Source organism: Myotis nattereri (genome assembly GCF_964212035.1).
Source record: "Myotis nattereri genome assembly, chromosome: 13".
Classification (NCBI taxonomy): domain Eukaryota; kingdom Metazoa; phylum Chordata; class Mammalia; order Chiroptera; family Vespertilionidae; genus Myotis; species Myotis nattereri.
Genome location: NC_138088.1, coordinates 381,765 through 400,000, shown reverse-complemented (window position 1 = coordinate 400,000; position 18,236 = coordinate 381,765).

Sequence of the window (18,236 nt, the reverse complement as noted above, 5' to 3'; positions counted from 1 at the left end):
AATTCCTAATATTTGAAAGCAAATTCAAGTGAAAACGCTCTCTAAAGTGCCCGGAGTTGTAAATGTTATCAGTTTGCTGGTCATTTCACGGCTTTCCACTGGTAATGTCTGTGATTACAAACGGCAGGAAATGTAGGAAGAATCAATTTACTTTAATTTCAAGGGGTTCTTCCAACTTTTTAATCATTTCTGGAAACTCTAATTGCGTATTTTAAGAGTTTTACCACAACTAGAGAGTTTTCTTACAAATATGTACTGGAACCGTCAGGATTTTAACAGAGTCATACAAAAGTCGCCAGAGTAATGCGGCCTCAATTGTAAACATAAGCAGTACAGTCCTCACTTACAGGCTTTCTACACAAATTTTGAGCTGTATAAACAAGAATTCCTAATATTTGAAAGCAAATTCAAGTGAAAACGCTCCCTAAAGTGCCCGGAGTTGTAAATATTATCAGTTTGCTGGTCATTTCACGGCTTTCCACTGGTAATGTCTGTGATTACAAACGGCAGGAAATGTAGGAAGAATCAATTTACTTTAATTTCAAGGGGTTCTTCCAACTTTTTAATCATTTCTGGAAACTCTAATTGCGTATTTTAAGAGTTTTACCACAACTAGAGAGTTTTCTTACAAATATGTACTGGAACCGTCAGGATTTTAACAGAGTCATACAAAAGTCGCCAGAGTAATGCGGCCTCAATTGTAAACATAAGCAGTACAGTCCTCACTTACAGGCTTTCTACACAAATTTTGAGCTGTATAAACAAGAATTCCTAATATTTGAAAGCAAATTCAAGTGAAAACGCTCTCTAAAGTGCCCGGAGTTGTAAATGTTATCAGTTTGCTGGTCATTTCACGGCTTTCCACTGGTAATGTCTGTGATTACAAACGGCAGGAAATGTAGGAAGAATCAATTTACTTTAATTTCAAGGGTTTCTTCCAACTTTTTAATCATTTCTGGAAACTCCAATTGCGTATTTTAAGAGTTTTACCACAACTAGATAGTTTTCTTACAAATATGTACTGGAACCGTCAGGGTTTTTAACAGAGTCATACAAAAGTCGCCAGAGTAATGCGGCCTCAATTGTAAACATAAGCAGTACAGTCCTCACTTACAGGCTTTCTACACAAATTTTGAGCTGTATAAACAAGAATTCCTAATATTTGAAAGCAAATTCAAGTGAAAACGCTCCCTAAAGTGCCCGGAGTTGTAAATATTATCAGTTTGCTGGTCATTTCACGGCTTTCCACTGGTAATGTCTGTGATTACAAACGGCAGGAAATGTAGGAAGAATCAATTTACTTTAATTTCAAGGGGTTCTTCCAACTTTTTAATCATTTCTGGAAACTCTAATTGCGTATTTTAAGAGTTTTACCACAACTAGAGAGTTTTCTTACAAATATGTACTGGAACCGTCAGGATTTTAACAGAGTCATACAAAAGTCGCCAGAGTAATGCGGCCTCAATTGTAAACATAAGCAGTACAGTCCTCACTTACAGGCTTTCTACACAAATTTTGAGCTGTATAAACAAGAATTCCTAATATTTGAAAGCAAATTCAAGTGAAAACGCTCTCTAAAGTGCCCGGAGTTGTAAATGTTATCAGTTTGCTGGTCATTTCACGGCTTTCCACTGGTAATGTCTGTGATTACAAACGGCAGGAAATGTAGGAAGAATCAATTTACTTTAATTTCAAGGGTTTCTTCCAACTTTTTAATCATTTCTGGAAACTCCAATTGCGTATTTTAAGAGTTTTACCACAACTAGAGAGTTTTCTTACAAATATGTACTGGAACCGTCAGGATTTTAACAGAGTCATACAAAAGTCGCCAGAGTAATGCGGCCTCAATTGTAAACATAAGCAGTACAGTCCTCACTTACAGGCTTTCTACACAAATTTTGAGCTGTATAAACAAGAATTCCTAATATTTGAAAGCAAATTCAAGTGAAAACGCTCTCTAAAGTGCCCGGAGTTGTAAATGTTATCAGTTTGCTGGTCATTTCACGGCTTTCCACTGGTAATGTCTGTGATTACAAACGGCAGGAAATGTAGGAAGAATCAATTTACTTTAATTTCAAGGGTTTCTTCCAACTTTTTAATCATTTCTGGAAACTCCAATTGCGTATTTTAAGAGTTTTACCACAACTAGAGAGTTTTCTTACAAATATGTACTGGAACCGTCAGGATTTTAACAGAGTCATACAAAAGTCGCCAGAGTAATGCGGCCTCAATTGTAAACATAAGCAGTACAGTCCTCACTTACAGGCTTTCTACACAAATTTTGAGCTGTATAAACAAGAATTCCTAATATTTGAAAGCAAATTCAAGTGAAAACGCTCCCTAAAGTGCCCGGAGTTGTAAATATTATCAGTTTGCTGGTCATTTCACGGCTTTCCACTGGTAATGTCTGTGATTACAAACGGCAGGAAATGTAGGAAGAATCAATTTACTTTAATTTCAAGGGGTTCTTCCAAGTTTTTAATCATTTCTGGAAACTCTAATTGCGTATTTTAAGAGTTTTACCACAACTAGAGAGTTTTCTTACAAATATGTACTGGAACCGTCAGGATTTTAACAGAGTCATACAAAAGTCGCCAGAGTAATGCGGCCTCAATTGTAAACATAAGCAGTACAATCCTCACTTACAGGCTTTCTACACAAATTTTGAGCTGTATAAACAAGAATTCCTAATATTTGAAAGCAAATTCAAGTGAAAACGCTCCCTAAAGTGCCCGGAGTTGTAAATATTATCAGTTTGCTGGTCATTTCACGGCTTTCCACTGGTAATGTCTGTGATTACAAACGGCAGGAAATGTAGGAAGAATCAATTTACTTTAATTTCAAGGGTTTCTTCCAACTTTTTAATCATTTCTGGAAACTCCAATTGCGTATTTTTAGAGTTTTACCACAACTAGAGAGTTTTCTTACAAATATGTACTGGAACCGTCAGGATTTTAACAGAGTCATACAAAAGTCGCCAGAGTAATGCTGCCTCAATTGTAAACATAAGCAGTACAGTCCTCACTTACAGGCTTTCTACACAAATTTTGAGCTGTATAAACAAGAATTCCTAATATTTGAAAGCAAATTCAAGTGAAAACGCTCGCTAAAGTGCCCGGAGTTGTAAATGTTATCAGTTTGCTGGTCATTTCACGGCTTTCCACTGGTAATGTCTGTGATTACAAACGGCAGGAAATGTAGGAAGAATCAATTTACTTTAATTTCAAGGGTTCTTCCAACTTTTTAATCATTTCTGGGAACTCAAATTGCGTATTTTAAGAGTTTTACCACAACTAGATAGTTTTCTTACAAATATGTACTGGAACCGTCAGGGTTTTAACAGAGTCATACAAAAGTCGCCAGAGTAATGCGGCCTCAATTGTAAACATAAGCAGTACAGTCCTCACTTACAGGCTTTCTACACAAATTTTGAGCTGTATAAACAAGAATTCCTAATATTTGAAAGCAAATTCAAGTGAAAACGCTCCCTAAAGTGCCCGGAGTTGTAAATATTATCAGTTTGCTGGTCATTTCACGGCTTTCCACTGGTAATGTCTGTGATTACAAACGGCAGGAAATGTAGGAAGAATCAATTTACTTTAATTTCAAGGGTTTCTTCCAACTTTTTAATCATTTCTGGAAACTCTAATTGCGTATTTTAAGAGTTTTACCACAACTAGAGAGTTTTCTTACAAATATGTACTGGAACCGTCAGGATTTTAACAGAGTCATACAAAAGTCGCCAGAGTAATGCGGCCTCAATTGTAAACATAAGCAGTACAGTCCTCACTTACAGGCTTTCTACACAAATTTTGAGCTGTATAAACAAGAATTCCTAATATTTGAAAGCAAATTCAAGTGAAAACGCTCTCTAAAGTGCCCGGAGTTGTAAATGTTATCAGTTTGCTGGTCATTTCACGGCTTTCCACTGGTAATGTCTGTGATTACAAACGGCAGGAAATGTAGGAAGAATCAATTTACTTTAATTTCAAGGGTTTCTTCCAACTTTTTAATCATTTCTGGAAACTCCAATTGCGTATTTTAAGAGTTTTACCACAACTAGAGAGTTTTCTTACAAATATGTACTGGAACCGTCAGGATTTTAACAGAGTCATACAAAAGTCGCCAGAGTAATGCGGCCTCAATTGTAAACATAAGCAGTACAGTCCTCACTTACAGGCTTTCTACACAAATTTTGAGCTGTATAAACAAGAATTCCTAATATTTGAAAGCAAATTCAAGTGAAAACGCTCCCTAAAGTGCCCGGAGTTGTAAATATTATCAGTTTGCTGGTCATTTCACGGCTTTCCACTGGTAATGTCTGTGATTACAAACGGCAGGAAATGTAGGAAGAATCAATTTACTTTAATTTCAAGGGGTTCTTCCAACTTTTTAATCATTTCTGGAAACTCTAATTGCGTATTTTAAGAGTTTTACCACAACTAGAGAGTTTTCTTACAAATATGTACTGGAACCGTCAGGATTTTAACAGAGTCATACAAAAGTCGCCAGAGTAATGCGGCCTCAATTGTAAACATAAGCAGTACTCCTCACTTACAGGCTTTCTACACAAATTTTGAGCTGTATAAACAAGAATTCCTAATATTTGAAAGCAAATTCAAGTGAAAACGCTCTCTAAAGTGCCCGGAGTTGTAAATGTTATCAGTTTGCTGGTCATTTCACGGCTTTCCACTGGTAATGTCTGTGATTACAAACGGCAGGAAATGTAGGAAGAATCAATTTACTTTAATTTCAAGGGTTTCTTCCAACTTTTTAATCATTTCTGGAAACTCCAATTGCGTATTTTAAGAGTTTTACCACAACTAGATAGTTTTCTTACAAATATGTACTGGAACCGTCAGGGTTTTAACAGAGTCATACAAAAGTCGCCAGAGTAATGCGGCCTCAATTGTAAACATAAGCAGTACAGTCCTCACTTACAGGCTTTCTACACAAATTTTGAGCTGTATAAACAAGAATTCCTAATATTTGAAAGCAAATTCAAGTGAAAACGCTCCCTAAAGTGCCCGGAGTTGTAAATATTATCAGTTTGCTGGTCATTTCACGGCTTTCCACTGGTAATGTCTGTGATTACAAACGGCAGGAAATGTAGGAAGAATCATTTACTTTAATTTCAAGGGTTTCTTCCAACTTTTTAATCATTTCTGGAAACTCTAATTGCGTATTTTAAGAGTTTTACCACAACTAGAGAGTTTTCTTACAAATATGTACTGGAACCGTCAGGATTTTAACAGAGTCATACAAAAGTCGCCAGAGTAATGCGGCCTCAATTGTAAACATAAGCAGTACAGTCCTCACTTACAGGCTTTCTACACAAATTTTGAGCTGTATAAACAAGAATTCCTAATATTTGAAAGCAAATTCAAGTGAAAACGCTCTCTAAAGTGCCCGGAGTTGTAAATGTTATCAGTTTGCTGGTCATTTCACGGCTTTCCACTGGTAATGTCTGTGATTACAAACGGCAGGAAATGTAGGAAGAATCAATTTACTTTAATTTCAAGGGTTTCTTCCAACTTTTTAATCATTTCTGGAAACTCCAATTGCGTATTTTAAGAGTTTTACCACAACTAGAGAGTTTTCTTACAAATATGTACTGGAACCGTCAGGATTTTAACAGAGTCATACAAAAGTCGCCAGAGTAATGCGGCCTCAATTGTAAACATAAGCAGTACAGTCCTCACTTACAGGCTTTCTACACAAATTTTGAGCTGTATAAACAAGAATTCCTAATATTTGAAAGCAAATTCAAGTGAAAACGCTCTCTAAAGTGCCCGGAGTTGTAAATGTTATCAGTTTGCTGGTCATTTCACGGCTTTCCACTGGTAATGTCTGTGATTACAAACGGCAGGAAATGTAGGAAGAATCAATTTACTTTAATTTCAAGGGGTTCTTCCAACTTTTTAATCATTTCTGGAAACTCTAATTGCGTATTTTAAGAGTTTTACCACAACTAGAGAGTTTTCTTACAAATATGTACTGGAACCGTCAGGATTTTAACAGAGTCATACAAAAGTCGCCAGAGTAATGCGGCCTCAATTGTAAACATAAGCAGTACAGTCCTCACTTACAGGCTTTCTACACAAATTTTGAGCTGTATAAACAAGAATTCCTAATATTTGAAAGCAAATTCAAGTGAAAACGCTCCCTAAAGTGCCCGGAGTTGTAAATATTATCAGTTTGCTGGTCATTTCACGGCTTTCCACTGGTAATGTCTGTGATTACAAACGGCAGGAAATGTAGGAAGAATCAATTTACTTTAATTTCAAGGGGTTCTTCCAACTTTTTAATCATTTCTGGAAACTCTAATTGCGTATTTTAAGAGTTTTACCACAACTAGAGAGTTTTCTTACAAATATGTACTGGAACCGTCAGGATTTTTAACAGAGTCATACAAAAGTCGCCAGAGTAATGCGGCCTCAATTGTAAACATAAGCAGTACAGTCCTCACTTACAGGCTTTCTACACAAATTTTGAGCTGTATAAACAAGAATTCCTAATATTTGAAAGCAAATTCAAGTGAAAACGCTCTCTAAAGTGCCCGGAGTTGTAAATGTTATCAGTTTGCTGGTCATTTCACGGCTTTCCACTGGTAATGTCTGTGATTACAAACGGCAGGAAATGTAGGAAGAATCAATTTACTTTAATTTCAAGGGTTTCTTCCAACTTTTTAATCATTTCTGGAAACTCCAATTGCGTATTTTAAGAGTTTTACCACAACTAGATAGTTTTCTTACAAATATGTACTGGAACCGTCAGGGTTTTAACAGAGTCATACAAAAGTCGCCAGAGTAATGCGGCCTCAATTGTAAACATAAGCAGTACAGTCCTCACTTACAGGCTTTCTACACAAATTTTGAGCTGTATAAACAAGAATTCCTAATATTTGAAAGCAAATTCAAGTGAAAACGCTCCCTAAAGTGCCCGGAGTTGTAAATATTATCAGTTTGCTGGTCATTTCACGGCTTTCCACTGGTAATGTCTGTGATTACAAACGGCAGGAAATGTAGGAAGAATCAATTTACTTTAATTTCAAGGGTTTCTTCCAACTTTTTAATCATTTCTGGAAACTCTAATTGCGTATTTTAAGAGTTTTACCACAACTAGAGAGTTTTCTTACAAATATGTACTGGAACCGTCAGGATTTTAACAGAGTCATACAAAAGTCGCCAGAGTAATGCGGCCTCAATTGTAAACATAAGCAGTACAGTCCTCACTTACAGGCTTTCTACACAAATTTTGAGCTGTATAAACAAGAATTCCTAATATTTGAAAGCAAATTCAAGTGAAAACGCTCTCTAAAGTGCCCGGAGTTGTAAATGTTATCAGTTTGCTGGTCATTTCACGGCTTTCCACTGGTAATGTCTGTGATTACAAACGGCAGGAAATGTAGGAAGAATCAATTTACTTTAATTTCAAGGGTTTCTTCCAACTTTTTAATCATTTCTGGAAACTCCAATTGCGTATTTTAAGAGTTTTACCACAACTAGAGAGTTTTCTTACAAATATGTACTGGAACCGTCAGGATTTTAACAGAGTCATACAAAAGTCGCCAGAGTAATGCGGCCTCAATTGTAAACATAAGCAGTACAGTCCTCACTTACAGGCTTTCTACACAAATTTTGAGCTGTATAAACAAGAATTCCTAATATTTGAAAGCAAATTCAAGTGAAAACGCTCCCTAAAGTGCCCGGAGTTGTAAATATTATCAGTTTGCTGGTCATTTCACGGCTTTCCACTGGTAATGTCTGTGATTACAAACGGCAGGAAATGTAGGAAGAATCAATTTACTTTAATTTCAAGGGGTTCTTCCAAGTTTTTAATCATTTCTGGAAACTCCAATTGCGTATTTTAAGAGTTTTACCACAACTAGAGAGTTTTCTTACAAATATGTACTGGAACCGTCAGGATTTTAACAGAGTCATACAAAAGTCGCCAGAGTAATGCGGCCTCAATTGTAAACATAAGCAGTACAATCCTCACTTACAGGCTTTCTACACAAATTTTGAGCTGTATAAACAAGAATTCCTAATATTTGAAAGCAAATTCAAGTGAAAACGCTCCCTAAAGTGCCCGGAGTTGTAAATATTATCAGTTTGCTGGTCATTTCACGGCTTTCCACTGGTAATGTCTGTGATTACAAACCGGCAGGAAATGTAGGAAGAATCAATTTACTTTAATTTCAAGGGTTTCTTCCAACTTTTTAATCATTTCTGGAAACTCCAATTGCGTATTTTTAGAGTTTTACCACAACTAGAGAGTTTTCTTACAAATATGTACTGGAACCGTCAGGATTTTAACAGAGTCATACAAAAGTCGCCAGAGTAATGCAGCCTCAATTGTAAACATAAGCAGTACAGTCCTCACTTACAGGCTTTCTACACAAATTTTGAGCTGTATAAACAAGAATTCCTAATATTTGAAAGCAAATTCAAGTGAAAACGCTCGCTAAAGTGCCCGGAGTTGTAAATGTTATCAGTTTGCTGGTCATTTCACGGCTTTCCACTGGTAATGTCTGTGATTACAAACGGCAGGAAATGTAGGAAGAATCAATTTACTTTAATTTCAAGGGGTTCTTCCAACTTTTTAATCATTTCTGGGAACTCAAATTGCGTATTTTAAGAGTTTTACCACAACTAGATAGTTTTCTTACAAATATGTACTGGAACCGTCAGGGTTTTAACAGAGTCATACAAAAGTCGCCAGAGTAATGCGGCCTCAATTGTAAACATAAGCAGGTACAGTCCTCACTTACAGGCTTTCTACACAAATTTTGAGCTGTATAAACAAGAATTCCTAATATTTGAAAGCAAATTCAAGTGAAAACGCTCCCTAAAGTGCCCGGAGTTGTAAATATTATCAGTTTGCTGGTCATTTCACGGCTTTCCACTGGTAATGTCTGTGATTACAAACGGCAGGAAATGTAGGAAGAATCAATTTACTTTAATTTCAAGGGTTTCTTCCAACTTTTTAATCATTTCTGGAAACTCTAATTGCGTATTTTAAGAGTTTTACCACAACTAGAGAGTTTTCTTACAAATATGTACTGGAACCGTCAGGATTTTAACAGAGTCATACAAAAGTCGCCAGAGTAATGCGGCCTCAATTGTAAACATAAGCAGTACAGTCCTCACTTACAGGCTTTCTACACAAATTTTGAGCTGTATAAACAAGAATTCCTAATATTTGAAAGCAAATTCAAGTGAAAACGCTCTCTAAAGTGCCCGGAGTTGTAAATGTTATCAGTTTGCTGGTCATTTCACGGCTTTCCACTGGTAATGTCTGTGATTACAAACGGCAGGAAATGTAGGAAGAATCAATTTACTTTAATTTCAAGGGTTTCTTCCAACTTTTTAATCATTTCTGGAAACTCCAATTGCGTATTTTAAGAGTTTTACCACAACTAGAGAGTTTTCTTACAAATATGTACTGGAACCGTCAGGATTTTAACAGAGTCATACAAAAGTCGCCAGAGTAATGCGGCCTCAATTGTAAACATAAGCAGTACAGTCCTCACTTACAGGCTTTCTACACAAATTTTGAGCTGTATAAACAAGAATTCCTAATATTTGAAAGCAAATTCAAGTGAAAACGCTCCCTAAAGTGCCCGGAGTTGTAAATATTATCAGTTTGCTGGTCATTTCACGGCTTTCCACTGGTAATGTCTGTGATTACAAACGGCAGGAAATGTAGGAAGAATCAATTTACTTTAATTTCAAGGGGTTCTTCCAAGTTTTTAATCATTTCTGGAAACTCTAATTGCGTATTTTAAGAGTTTTACCACAACTAGAGAGTTTTCTTACAAATATGTACTGGAACCGTCAGGATTTTAACAGAGTCATACAAAAGTCGCCAGAGTAATGCGGCCTCAATTGTAAACATAAGCAGTACAATCCTCACTTACAGGCTTTCTACACAAATTTTGAGCTGTATAAACAAGAATTCCTAATATTTGAAAGCAAATTCAAGTGAAAACGCTCCCTAAAGTGCCCGGAGTTGTAAATATTATCAGTTTGCTGGTCATTTCACGGCTTTCCACTGGTAATGTCTGTGATTACAAACGGCAGGAAATGTAGGAAGAATCAATTTACTTTAATTTCAAGGGTTTCTTCCAACTTTTTAATCATTTCTGGAAACTCCAATTGCGTATTTTTAGAGTTTTACCACAACTAGAGAGTTTTCTTACAAATATGTACTGGAACCGTCAGGATTTTAACAGAGTCATACAAAAGTCGCCAGAGTAATGCAGCCTCAATTGTAAACATAAGCAGTACAGTCCTCACTTACAGGCTTTCTACACAAATTTTGAGCTGTATAAACAAGAATTCCTAATATTTGAAAGCAAATTCAAGTGAAAACGCTCGCTAAAGTGCCCGGAGTTGTAAATGTTATCAGTTTGCTGGTCATTTCACGGCTTTCCACTGGTAATGTCTGTGATTACAAACGGCAGGAAATGTAGGAAGAATCAATTTACTTTAATTTCAAGGGGTTCTTCCAACTTTTTAATCATTTCTGGGAACTCAAATTGCGTATTTTAAGAGTTTTACCACAACTAGATAGTTTTCTTACAAATATGTACTGGAACCGTCAGGGTTTTAACAGAGTCATACAAAAGTCGCCAGAGTAATGCGGCCTCAATTGTAAACATAAGCAGTACAGTCCTCACTTACAGGCTTTCTACACAAATTTTGAGCTGTATAAACAAGAATTCCTAATATTTGAAAGCAAATTCAAGTGAAAACGCTCCCTAAAGTGCCCGGAGTTGTAAATATTATCAGTTTGCTGGTCATTTCACGGCTTTCCACTGGTAATGTCTGTGATTACAAACGGCAGGAAATGTAGGAAGAATCAATTTACTTTAATTTCAAGGGGTTCTTCCAACTTTTTAATCATTTCTGGAAACTCTAATTGCGTATTTTAAGAGTTTTACCACAACTAGAGAGTTTTCTTACAAATATGTACTGGAACCGTCAGGATTTTAACAGAGTCATACAAAAGTCGCCAGAGTAATGCGGCCTCAATTGTAAACATAAGCAGTACAGTCCTCACTTACAGGCTTTCTACACAAATTTTGAGCTGTATAAACAAGAATTCCTAATATTTGAAAGCAAATTCAAGTGAAAACGCTCTCTAAAGTGCCCGGAGTTGTAAATGTTATCAGTTTGCTGGTCATTTCACGGCTTTCCACTGGTAATGTCTGTGATTACAAACGGCAGGAAATGTAGGAAGAATCAATTTACTTTAATTTCAAGGGGTTCTTCCAAGTTTTTAATCATTTCTGGAAACTCTAATTGCGTATTTTAAGAGTTTTACCACAACTAGAGAGTTTTCTTACAAATATGTACTGGAACCGTCAGGATTTTAACAGAGTCATACAAAAGTCGCCAGAGTAATGCGGCCTCAATTGTAAACATAAGCAGTACAATCCTCACTTACAGGCTTTCTACACAAATTTTGAGCTGTATAAACAAGAATTCCTAATATTTGAAAGCAAATTCAAGTGAAAACGCTCCCTAAAGTGCCCGGAGTTGTAAATATTATCAGTTTGCTGGTCATTTCACGGCTTTCCACTGGTAATGTCTGTGATTACAAACGGCAGGAAATGTAGGAAGAATCAATTTACTTTAATTTCAAGGGTTTCTTCCAACTTTTTAATCATTTCTGGAAACTCCAATTGCGTATTTTTAGAGTTTTACCACAACTAGAGAGTTTTCTTACAAATATGTACTGGAACCGTCAGGATTTTAACAGAGTCATACAAAAGTCGCCAGAGTAATGCAGCCTCAATTGTAAACATAAGCAGTACAGTCCTCACTTACAGGCTTTCTACACAAATTTTGAGCTGTATAAACAAGAATTCCTAATATTTGAAAGCAAATTCAAGTGAAAACGCTCGCTAAAGTGCCCGGAGTTGTAAATGTTATCAGTTTGCTGGTCATTTCACGGCTTTCCACTGGTAATGTCTGTGATTACAAACGGCAGGAAATGTAGGAAGAATCAATTTACTTTAATTTCAAGGGGTTCTTCCAACTTTTTAATCATTTCTGGGAACTCAAATTGCGTATTTTAAGAGTTTTACCACAACTAGATAGTTTTCTTACAAATATGTACTGGAACCGTCAGGGTTTTAACAGAGTCATACAAAAGTCGCCAGAGTAATGCGGCCTCAATTGTAAACATAAGCAGTACAGTCCTCACTTACAGGCTTTCTTCACAAATTTTGAGCTGTATAAACAAGAATTCCTAATATTTGAAAGCAAATTCAAGTGAAAACGCTCCCTAAAGTGCCGGGAGTTGTAAATATTATCAGTTTGCTGGTCATTTCACGGCTTTCCACTGGTAATGTCTGTGATTACAAACGGCAGGAAATGTAGGAAGAATCAATTTACTTTAATTTCAAGGGGTTCTTCCAACTTTTTAATCATTTCTGGAAACTCTAATTGCGTATTTTAAGAGTTTTACCACAACTAGAGAGTTTTCTTACAAATATGTACTGGAACCGTCAGGATTTTAACAGAGTCATACAAAAGTCGCCAGAGTAATGCGGCCTCAATTGTAAACATAAGCAGTACAGTCCTCACTTACAGGCTTTCTACACAAATTTTGAGCTGTATAAACAAGAATTCCTAATATTTGAAAGCAAATTCAAGTGAAAACGCTCTCTAAAGTGCCCGGAGTTGTAAATGTTATCAGTTTGCTGGTCATTTCACGGCTTTCCACTGGTAATGTCTGTGATTACAAACGGCAGGAAATGTAGGAAGAATCAATTTACTTTAATTTCAAGGGGTTCTTCCAACTTTTTAATCATTTCTGGAAACTCTAATTGCGTATTTTAAGAGTTTTACCACAACTAGAGAGTTTTCTTACAAATATGTACTGGAACCGTCAGGATTTTAACAGAGTCATACAAAAGTCGCCAGAGTAATGCGGCCTCAATTGTAAACATAAGCAGTACAGTCCTCACTTACAGGCTTTCTACACAAATTTTGAGCTGTATAAACAAGAATTCCTAATATTTGAAAGCAAATTCAAGTGAAAACGCTCCCTAAAGTGCCCGGAGTTGTAAATATTATCAGTTTGCTGGTCATTTCACGGCTTTCCACTGGTAATGTCTGTGATTACAAACGGCAGGAAATGTAGGAAGAATCAATTTACTTTAATTTCAAGGGGTTCTTCCAACTTTTTAATCATTTCTGGAAACTCTAATTGCGTATTTTAAGAGTTTTACCACAACTAGAGAGTTTTCTTACAAATATGTACTGGAACCGTCAGGATTTTAACAGAGTCATACAAAAGTCGCCAGAGTAATGCGGCCTCAATTGTAAACATAAGCAGTACAGTCCTCACTTACAGGCTTTCTACACAAATTTTGAGCTGTATAAACAAGAATTCCTAATATTTGAAAGCAAATTCAAGTGAAAACGCTCCCTAAAGTGCCCGGAGTTGTAAATATTATCAGTTTGCTGGTCATTTCACGGCTTTCCACTGGTAATGTCTGTGATTACAAACGGCAGGAAATGTAGGAAGAATCAATTTACTTTAATTTCAAGGGGTTCTTCCAAGTTTTTAATCATTTCTGGAAACTCTAATTGCGTATTTTAAGAGTTTTACCACAACTAGAGAGTTTTCTTACAAATATGTACTGGAACCGTCAGGATTTTAACAGAGTCATACAAAAGTCGCCAGAGTAATGCGGCCTCAATTGTAAACATAAGCAGTACAGTCCTCACTTACAGGCTTTCTACACAAATTTTGAGCTGTATAAACAAGAATTCCTAATATTTGAAAGCAAATTCAAGTGAAAACGCTCTCTAAAGTGCCCGGAGTTGTAAATGTTATCAGTTTGCTGGTCATTTCACGGCTTTCCACTGGTAATGTCTGTGATTACAAACGGCAGGAAATGTAGGAAGAATCAATTTACTTTAATTTCAAGGGGTTCTTCCAACTTTTTAATCATTTCTGGAAACTCTAATTGCGTATTTTAAGAGTTTTACCACAACTAGAGAGTTTTCTTACAAATATGTACTGGAACCGTTAGGATTTTAACAGAGTCATACAAAAGTCGCCAGAGTAATGCGGCCTCAATTGTAAACATAAGCAGTACAGTCCTCACTTACAGGCTTTCTACACAAATTTTGAGCTGTATAAACAAGAATTCCTAATATTTGAATGCAAATTCAAGTGAAAACGCTCCCTAAAGTGCCCGGAGTTGTAAATATTATCAGTTTGCTGGTCATTTCACGGCTTTCCACTGGTAATGTCTGTGATTACAAACGGCAGGAAATGTAGGAAGAATCAATTTACTTTAATTTCAAGGGTTTCTTCCAACTTTTTAATCATTTCTGGGAACTCAAATTGCGTATTTTAAGAGTTTTACCACAACTAGATAGTTTTCTTACAAATATGTACTGGAACCGTCAGGGTTTTAACAGAGTCATACAAAAGTCGCCAGAGTAATGCGGCCTCAATTGTAAACATAAGCAGTACAGTCCTCACTTACAGGCTTTCTACACAAATTTTGAGCTGTATAAACAAGAATTCCTAATATTTGAAAGCAAATTCAAGTGAAAACGCTCCCTAAAGTGCCCGGAGTTGTAAATATTATCAGTTTGCTGGTCATTTCACGGCTTTCCACTGGTAATGTCTGTGATTACAAACGGCAGGAAATGTAGGAAGAATCAATTTACTTTAATTTCAAGGGTTTCTTCCAACTTTTTAATCATTTCTGGAAACTCCAATTGCGTATTTTAAGAGTTTTACCACAACTAGAGAGTTTTCTTACAAATATGTACTGGAACCGTCAGGATTTTAACAGAGTCATACAAAAGTCGCCAGAGTAATGCGGCCTCAATTGTAAACATAAGCAGTACAGTCCTCACTTACAGGCTTTCTACACAAATTTTGAGCTGTATAAACAAGAATTCCTAATATTTGAAAGCAAATTCAAGTGAAAACGCTCCCTAAAGTGCCCGGAGTTGTAAATATTATCAGTTTGCTGGTCATTTCACGGCTTTCCACTGGTAATGTCTGTGATTACAAACGGCAGGAAATGTAGGAAGAATCAATTTACTTTAATTTCAAGGGGTTCTTCCAAGTTTTTAATCATTTCTGGAAACTCTAATTGCGTATTTTAAGAGTTTTACCACAACTAGAGAGTTTTCTTACAAATATGTACTGGAACCGTCAGGATTTTAACAGAGTCATACAAAAGTCGCCAGAGTAATGCGGCCTCAATTGTAAACATAAGCAGTACAATCCTCACTTACAGGCTTTCTACACAAATTTTGAGCTGTATAAACAAGAATTCCTAATATTTGAAAGCAAATTCAAGTGAAAACGCTCCCTAAAGTGCCCGGAGTTGTAAATATTATCAGTTTGCTGGTCATTTCACGGCTTTCCACTGGTAATGTCTGTGATTACAAACGGCAGGAAATGTAGGAAGAATCAATTTACTTTAATTTCAAGGGGTTCTTCCAACTTTTTAATCATTTCTGGGAACTCAAATTGCGTATTTTAAGAGTTTTACCACAACTAGAGAGTTTTCTTACAAATATGTACTGGAACCGTCAGGGTTTTAACAGAGTCATACAAAAGTCTCCAGAGTAATGCGGCCTCAATTGTAAACATAAGCAGTACAGTCCTCACTTACAGGCTTTCTACACAAATTTTGAGCTGTATAAACAAGAATTCCTAATATTTGAAAGCAAATTCAAGTGAAAACGCTCCCTAAAGTGCCCGGAGTTGTAAATATTATCAGTTTGCTGGTCATTTCACGGCTTTCCACTGGTAATGTCTGTGATTACAAACGGCAGGAAATGTAGGAAGAATCAATTTACTTTAATTTCAAGGGGTTCTTCCAACTTTTTAATCATTTCTGGAAACTCTAATTGCGTATTTTAAGAGTTTTACCACAACTAGAGAGTTTTCTTACAAATATGTACTGGAACCGTCAGGATTTTAACAGAGTCATACAAAAGTCGCCAGAGTAATGCGGCCTCAATTGTAAACATAAGCAGTACAGTCCTCACTTACAGGCTTTCTACACAAATTTTGAGCTGTATAAACAAGAATTCCTAATATTTGAAAGCAAATTCAAGTGAAAACGCTCTCTAAAGTGCCCGGAGTTGTAAATGTTATCAGTTTGCTGGTCATTTCACGGCTTTCCACTGGTAATGTCTGTGATTACAAACGGCAGGAAATGTAGGAAGAATCAATTTACTTTAATTTCAAGGGGTTCTTCCAACTTTTTAATCATTTCTGGAAACTCTAATTGCGTATTTTAAGAGTTTTACCACAACTAGAGAGTTTTCTTACAAATATGTACTGGAACCGTCAGGATTTTAACAGAGTCATACAAAAGTCGCCAGAGTAATGCGGCCTCAATTGTAAACATAAGCAGTACAGTCCTCACTTACAGGCTTTCTACACAAATTTTGAGCTGTATAAACAAGAATTCCTAATATTTGAAAGCAAATTCAAGTGAAAACGCTCCCTAAAGTGCCCGGAGTTGTAAATATTATCAGTTTGCTGGTCATTTCACGGCTTTCCACTGGTAATGTCTGTGATTACAAACGGCAGGAAATGTAGGAAGAATCAATTTACTTTAATTTCAAGGGGTTCTTCCAACTTTTTAATCATTTCTGGGAACTCAAATTGCGTATTTTAAGAGTTTTACCACAACTAGAGAGTTTTCTTACAAATATGTACTGGAACCGTCAGGGTTTTAACAGAGTCATACAAAAGTCGCCAGAGTAATGCGGCCTCAATTGTAAACATAAGCAGTACAGTCCTCACTTACAGGCTTTCTACACAAATTTTGAGCTGTATAAACAAGAATTCCTAATATTTGAAAGCAAATTCAAGTGAAAACGCTCCCTAAAGTGCCCGGAGTTGTAAATATTATCAGTTTGCTGGTCATTTCACGGCTTTCCACTGGTAATGTCTGTGATTACAAACGGCAGGAAATGTAGGAAGAATCAATTTACTTTAATTTCAAGGGTTTCTTCCAACTTTTTAATCATTTCTGGAAACTCCAATTGCGTATTTTAAGAGTTTTACCACAACTAGAGAGTTTTCTTACAAATATGTACTGGAACCGTCAGGATTTTAACAGAGTCATACAAAAGTCGCCAGAGTAATGCGGCCTCAATTGTAAACATAAGCAGTACAGTCCTCACTTACAGGCTTTCTACACAAATTTTGAGCTGTATAAACAAGAATTCCTAATATTTGAAAGCAAATTCAAGTGAAAACGCTCCCTAAAGTGCCCGGAGTTGTAAATATTATCAGTTTGCTGGTCATTTCACGGCTTTCCACTGGTAATGTCTGTGATTACAAACGGCAGGAAATGTAGGAAGAATCAATTTACTTTAATTTCAAGGGTTTCTTCCAACTTTTTAATCATTTCTGGAAACTCCAATTGCGTATTTTTAGAGTTTTACCACAACTAGAGAGTTTTCTTACAAATATGTACTGGAACCGTCAGGATTTTAACAGAGTCATACAAAAGTCGCCAGAGTAATGCTGCCTCAATTGTAAACATAAGCAGTACAGTCCTCACTTACAGGCTTTCTACACAAATTTTGAGCTGTATAAACAAGAATTCCTAATATTTGAAAGCAAATTCAAGTGAAAACGCTCGCTAAAGTGCCCGGAGTTGTAAATGTTATCAGTTTGCTGGTCATTTCACGGCTTTCCACTGGTAATGTCTGTGATTACAAACGGCAGGAAATGTAGGAAGAATCAATTTACTTTAATTTCAAGGGGTTCTTCCAACTTTTTAATCATTTCTGGGAACTCAAATTGCGTATTTTAAGAGTTTTACCACAACTAGATAGTTTTCTTACAAATATGTACTGGAACCGTCAGGGTTTTAACAGAGTCATACAAAAGTCGCCAGAGTAATGCGGCCTCAATTGTAAACATAAGCAGTACAGTCCTCACTTACAGGCTTTCTACACAAATTTTGAGCTGTATAAACAAGAATTCCTAATATTTGAAAGCAAATTCAAGTGAAAACGCTCCCTAAAGTGCCCGGAGTTGTAAATATTATCAGTTTGCTGGTCATTTCACGGCTTTCCACTGGTAATGTCTGTGATTACAAACGGCAGGAAATGTAGGAAGAATCAATTTACTTTAATTTCAAGGGTTTCTTCCAACTTTTTAATCATTTCTGGAAACTCTAATTGCGTATTTTAAGAGTTTTACCACAACTAGAG